The sequence below is a fragment of the Eucyclogobius newberryi genome, unplaced genomic scaffold, assembly GCF_026437365.1.
Source record: "Eucyclogobius newberryi isolate DKJ021-1_F unplaced genomic scaffold, fEucNew1.0.hap1 SCAF_147, whole genome shotgun sequence".
NCBI lineage: Eukaryota > Metazoa > Chordata > Actinopteri > Gobiiformes > Gobiidae > Eucyclogobius > Eucyclogobius newberryi.
In genome coordinates this window covers 169,496-175,850 of record NW_027315776.1, presented here as the reverse complement: position 1 = coordinate 175,850, position 6,355 = coordinate 169,496, and positions in this window count along the sequence as shown.

The window sequence follows — 6,355 nt, the reverse complement described above, 5'->3', positions numbered from 1 at the left end:
AGTTCCGGGTTTAGTTCTGGGTTTTATTCTGGGTTTAGTTCTGAGTTTAGTTCCGGGTATTGTTCCAGGTTTAATTCTGGGTTTACTTACGGTTAAGTTCCGGGTTTAATTCTACATTCAGTTCTAGGTTTAGCTCTAGGTTTAGTTCCAGGTTTAGTCCCACTTTAATCCAAAGTTTGTGCTGGGTGTGTATTTGTCACATTGTGGGGACACTCACGGTCAGTTCATGGTCAGTTCATGGTCAGTTCACGGTCAGTTCACGGTCAGTTCACGGTCAAGTTCACGGTCAGTTCACGGTCAGTTCATGGTCAGTTCACGGTCAAGTTCACGGTCAGTTCATGGTCAGTTCACGGTCAGTTCAGGGTCAGTTCATGGTCAGTTCAGGGTCAGTTCAGGGTCAGTTCATGGTCAGTTCAGGGTCAGTTCATGGTCAGTTCATGGTCCAGTTCATGGTCAAGTTCATAGTCAAGTTCAAATGGGCTGAAATACATTGATTAAGGTTTAGGTTCAAAGTAGGTCAGAAGTAATTATGATTAAGGTCAGGGTCAATGTGACGTCCCACAAAAGCAGCCTTCTCTCTCTTCTCCCGGCGACAATGACGACATAATTTACCATTTCCTTCTGTCCCAGATGAAATGGCCAGATGTGATTGCATTTCCTCGAAGCGTGAGAGCTGTGGAGATGTTATAATTTAGCAGGGCGTTTCATGTAGACACATAAATATCCGAGTGTCCCTGCTTCAGCCGAGTGTTTACTGCAGGCGCTTTCACAGACACCTCCGTCAGCAAGTTCATAATGACTGCCTTTTACAGACTTTACCGTAATGATGGAGTGTTGCAAACATGATGGTGAGCATGTCAACATCAGGACAGTTAAAGGCGCAATGGACGATTTTTTGGCGATTTAAGAACGCAGGCGAAAGTGCGCATGCGCACTCCCCTGTGCGGACTGATACAACACACACGTGCGTTTGTTTATTAGCGCGACGGATCGTATCGCATCTCTCGTCTCCCGTAGATTTCCGTCTATTTCTGCGTCAGCTCGAACAGTCTTTCTCAGTCTTCATTTTGCCCCGTACACTGAGGGAACTATATTATGATAGATCAATGCGCTTAGACACGCGGAAATGTGGGACGATCCACACGCGGCTGCAGGTGAGCGATAGGTGCGTTTTATGATTGATACGTGGCAGGACAAATGATTTATCCACGCCACGAGGAAATATGATAAAACATTTGCTGAAAAAATCGTCCATTCCACCTTTAAGCTTTGATTCAGGGATTTTAAAATGCAGAAATCTCTCCAGCTTTTGGTAGTAGCTAATTTTGTTAGAATTTGGTGTTTACTGTGGGTTTCATGTTGCCATATTATTTTCGAGGCTCATTACTGCACCCTAAGATAGAATACATATGTAATACTGGTAATGTTACTGTATGTGTCATGGTCTATGTATGTTTATCATTCTGTGCAACAAAACAACTCTGCTGGTTAGCGTTCATAATACTGTGAACGTTTATATTACAATCCTACAACCATAGTCTGACCATAGATTAGATAAAAATGTAAGAAAATTAAATGCGCACGTTAGAAAAGCTGGGATGTTATCAAAATGAAGACAATAGCATGAACTGGAGATGAGATAATATACGGGCTGCACAAGGAGGCCGGTATATGTGCTGCTGTATTAACCACTAGGCCACTGGGCGGCATGAAAACAAAAGCTAAATCAAAAGTCTCACAATGTATGACTGACGTGGGCAAAGTCTTAACCTTGTTATATTTAAGTGCTGCTTTTGTCACTGTCGGTCATGGTCCTCTAGTCTCTGGATGAGCTGCTCTGCTACTGGCCTAAAGTGGTTCAAGTTCTATCCAGAAGAACCAAGTTGAAATTTGTTACTGTGTTAATATTTGGCTTTGACTTGTGGGATGCCCCATGGCCAGTCTTGGGACCGCGTTTGTTCAATCTCAAAATGCTGTACATCTCTTTGCTATATCTATGCCATGTGAACCATCACCGGCCTCCTGCTGGTGCCAGAGTCAGGACAAAACATGGAGCTCAGGGACCGGCCTCCTGCTGGTGCCAGAGTCAGGACAAAACATGGAGCTCAGGGACCGGCCTCCTGCTGGTGCCAGAGTCAGGACAAAACATGGAGCTCAGGGACCGGCCTCCTGCTGGTGCCAGAGTCAGGACAAAACATGGAGCTCAGGGACCGGCCTCCTGCTGGTGCCAGAGTCAGGACAAAACATGGAGCTCAGGGACCGGCCTCCTGCTGGTGCCAGAGTCAGGACAAAACATGGAGCTCAGGGACCGGCCTCCTGCTGGTGCCAGAGTCAGGACAAAACATGGAGCTCAGGGACCGGCCTCCTGCTGGTGCCAGAGTCAGGACTAAACATGGAGCCCAGTTTTTAATAAGATCTATTAGGTTTTCATTTGCTAGTGTTGTAATTTGAATACATCTCTTCCTGTACTCTGAATCCTTTTGAATTGCTTTGTGTATGAATTATCCTCAAATAAACTTGTTTTTCCCACTGTAAACTTGAAATACCGTGAGATAGTGGGAGTTTTGCATTCCTGGCAGATAACAGAGGATCAGAGCGTTGTGTGAGCGGACAGTGAAGAATGATGCATTGCAGTATCAGTGGTGTGTTGTCAAGGTTATCTGGAGTTAATGACAGAGCCAGAGAGATAAACAAACAGGAGGATTTGAGAGAGACACATTTAACTTCACAGTGAACCAACGCTGTGACCTAGATTTGAACTGCACTGGAAAAATACACACTTGAATCCAGAATATGTTGATTTGATAAGTGTGTTTACATACTGGGTTTAAAGACTGTATATGATGATATTCTTTTATATTATTGGAATTCCCTTCGCCCACAGCTCAGGAAATACACGTGAAATCCTTAGGGGGCACTATTTCATTTTTCAGAGTCTTCTTAAACCGGCTCGCCTCTCCACAGACCCGATCTTTATCTAAGCCTGGTGGCATCACCAAGAAAATTACCTAAGCTTAAGTTTGAACAAATGTGTGATTCATTTGTACAATCGAAATGATGGATATAATTTAACCATCACAATTAACACAAAATATAGCTACCATATTTTCTGGACTATAAGTTGCACCTTTTTTCATAGTTTGGTGCGACTTATACTTATATTTATACTTATATACTTACAACTTACATGTGATATTATTTGTTATTTTCACACTTGCAACCTTATTTCATACTCTAGTGCAACTTATATATGTTTTTTTCTTCTCTATTAAGCATTTTTTGGCTGGTGCGACTTATACTCCGGTGCGACTTATAGTGCGGAAAATACGGTATACAATTTTTTTGGATAATTACAAAATACAACTACAAAATACAAATATAAGGATATTTTACACAACTCAAGTTAACTGTAAAAAATGTACACAAGATGCTAAAGGCAAGGCAAGGCAAGGCAAGTTTATTTGTAGAGCACATTTCATACACAAGGCAATTCAAAGTGCTTCACACAGCAGGAAAAATGCATTCAAATCACAAAGAAATTACAGAAATACAATAAAATTAACTAAATTAAAAATTATCAATCCAACTGATTTTCTAAACTAATAAAATCACAAACAAAAGAGAAGAGTGCAACGATAAAAATTAACTACAATAAAATTAACTAAATTAAAAATTATCAATCCAACTGATTTTCTAAACTAATAAAATCACAAACAAAAGAGAAGAGTGCAAAGAAAAAATCCTTTCAGTCATATGCGCAACTAAACAAAACTGTTTTTAGCTTAGATTTGAACATTGTCAGAGTAGAAGCCTGTCTCACATCTTCAGGAAGACTGTTCCAGATTTTAGCTGCATAAAACTGAAATGCAGATTCCCCATGTTTTGTCCTGACTCTGGGCACCAGCAAGAGGCCGGTCCCTGAGGTCCTCAGAGTCCGAGATGGTTCATATGGCACTAACATATCCAAGATGTACTTTGGTGCTAGGCCATGGAGAGACTTGTACACAAGCAGAGCTGCTTTAAAGTCTATTCTCTGAGCCACAGGGAGCCAGTGCAGAGACCTGAGAACAGGACTAATGTGCTCATACTTCCTGGTTCTGGTCAGGACCCGAGCAGCAGCGTTCGGGATGTACTGCAGCTGTTTTACAGCTCGTTTGGAGAGGCCAGTGAGCAGGCTGTTACAGTAGTCTAATCTACTGGAGACAAACGCGTGGATAAGTCTCTCTAAATCTGGTTTTGACACTATATTTTTGATTTTGGCAATGTTTTTTAGATGGTAAAAAGCTGCTTATGTTATTGATTTGACGTGGCTATTAAAGTTCAAGTCTGAGTCCATTATTACCCCCAGATTTCTAATTTGGTTTGTAGGTTTTAGAGCGAGACTCTGGAGGTGACCGCTAACACTTTCTCTTTGTTTCTGTGGGCCAAAAACGATTATTTCAGTCTTGTCTGAGTTCAGCTGGAGAAAGTTGTTTTGCATCCACAAACTGATCTGTTGGATGCAGTGACAGAGTGATTCTACTGGTCCATAGTCACCTGCCGATAGTGAAACATAGTGTCGTCTGCATAATTGTGATAGGACACATTTTCACTGCGCATCAACTGACCTAACGGCAGCATGTAGAGGTTGAACAGAAGGAGACCCAGGACTGACCTTTGGGGCACTCCACAGGTCAGGGTCATGTGGTCTGAGACACAGCTACCAATTTCAACAAAGTACTTCCTGTCTTCCAGATAGGACCTTAACCAGTTTAGGGCAGTGCCAGTGATGCCCACCCAGTCCTCTAGTCTCTGTAAGAGGATCCCATGATCGACAGTGTCAAAAGCAGCACTCAGATCTAACAGAATTAAGACTGAGGCTTTGCCCGTGTCAGTGTTCAGGCGGATGTCATTTGTCACCTTGACAAGAGCAGTCTCAGTGCTGTGATGAGGTCTAAAACCTGACTGAAAAACATCAAATGAGTTGTTTATTAAGAGGAAATCTGTGAGCTGTTGGTAAACAACCTTTTAAAGGACTTTGCCCCAAAATGGTAGATTAGAGATGGGCCGGTAATGACTCAGTACTGCGGCATCAAGACTGCTCTTCTTTAGGAGAGGCTTTATGACCGCAGTTTTCAAAGACATTGGGAATGTTCCAGATTGAAGCGACATGTTAACTATGTGAGTGAATGGTGCTAACAAACTGTTCAGCACAGACTTTAGAAATCTGGTGGGTAACACATCAAGGCAGCATGTAGATGAACTCAGACTGGTGATGATCTCATGGACAGTTTTGTCAGTTACTGGTGCAAAGTGAGTTAGCTCTAAGTGTCTTGGTGGTTTTAGGGTAATTTTTTGCATTGTGGGATTTATAGCATTTTTAATGCCCTGAACTTTGTCATTAAAGAATAATGCAAACTCATTACACTTGGATGTGGAAATGAGTTCTAACGGCAGCTGAGCTGGAGGGTTTGTTAATCTGTTTACTGTGGCAAACAGGACACGCGAGTTGTTACTGCAGCTTCCAATTATTTCAGAAAAATATCTTTCCCTAGTTCTACATAAGATTAGGTTGTACATGTTCAGACTCGTCCGTATACGTCCCAGATCAGTATTAGGTGGGTCCAGTATACGCACAAACATACACATATGGTAGTCATTAGAATAGATTAGAGGACAGAAGACCAGAAGCAATCAAAACGGTGTAAAAATAAGAAGCAGAGATGTCCGTGGGCCGGGGAACAATAGCCTTGCGGTATATGTCTGTTTGATGAATGGGTGTTTTTAGGCGGAACAGGAAGTCATGGCCATTTATGGAAGAGAGCAGCCGCCGCCCCAAACCCCTAATGAGTACATGCTGCATACCACCACGGCCCCGCGTGTGAGCCGGCCAATCACAGGACAGGACCAGAGGAGAAGGGAACTTTCAAAATAACGCGTTTGATATGATAATACTTCTTCTTCTACAACTACTACAACCAAGGACACTTTGCCACATAGGTTAGAAATAAGGAGGAACTACATTTGAACTTTCAAAACAGAATCAGAATAATCAGAATAGGTTTTATTGCCATTGTCGCTGAACAATTGCTTTGGTGATAAGGTGCAACATAAAACAATAAATAATAAAAGTCAGAATATAAACTATGATTAAAAAACAAGGCAAATAAAGACCAGAGAGAATTGTTAGCACATAAACAATTATAAGAAATGTGCTTTCTATTTCGTAAATACGGCTAAATGAATGAATTCCTCAAATCTATGTAGTTTTTCCAGTCCAATAATGCGTGAATTGAAAGTATGTTGATCATTTCAGTGCTCAAACTGCACTCACTAAAAAGCACTGAGCTGTTAAAGATGTACTACGTAACATTTC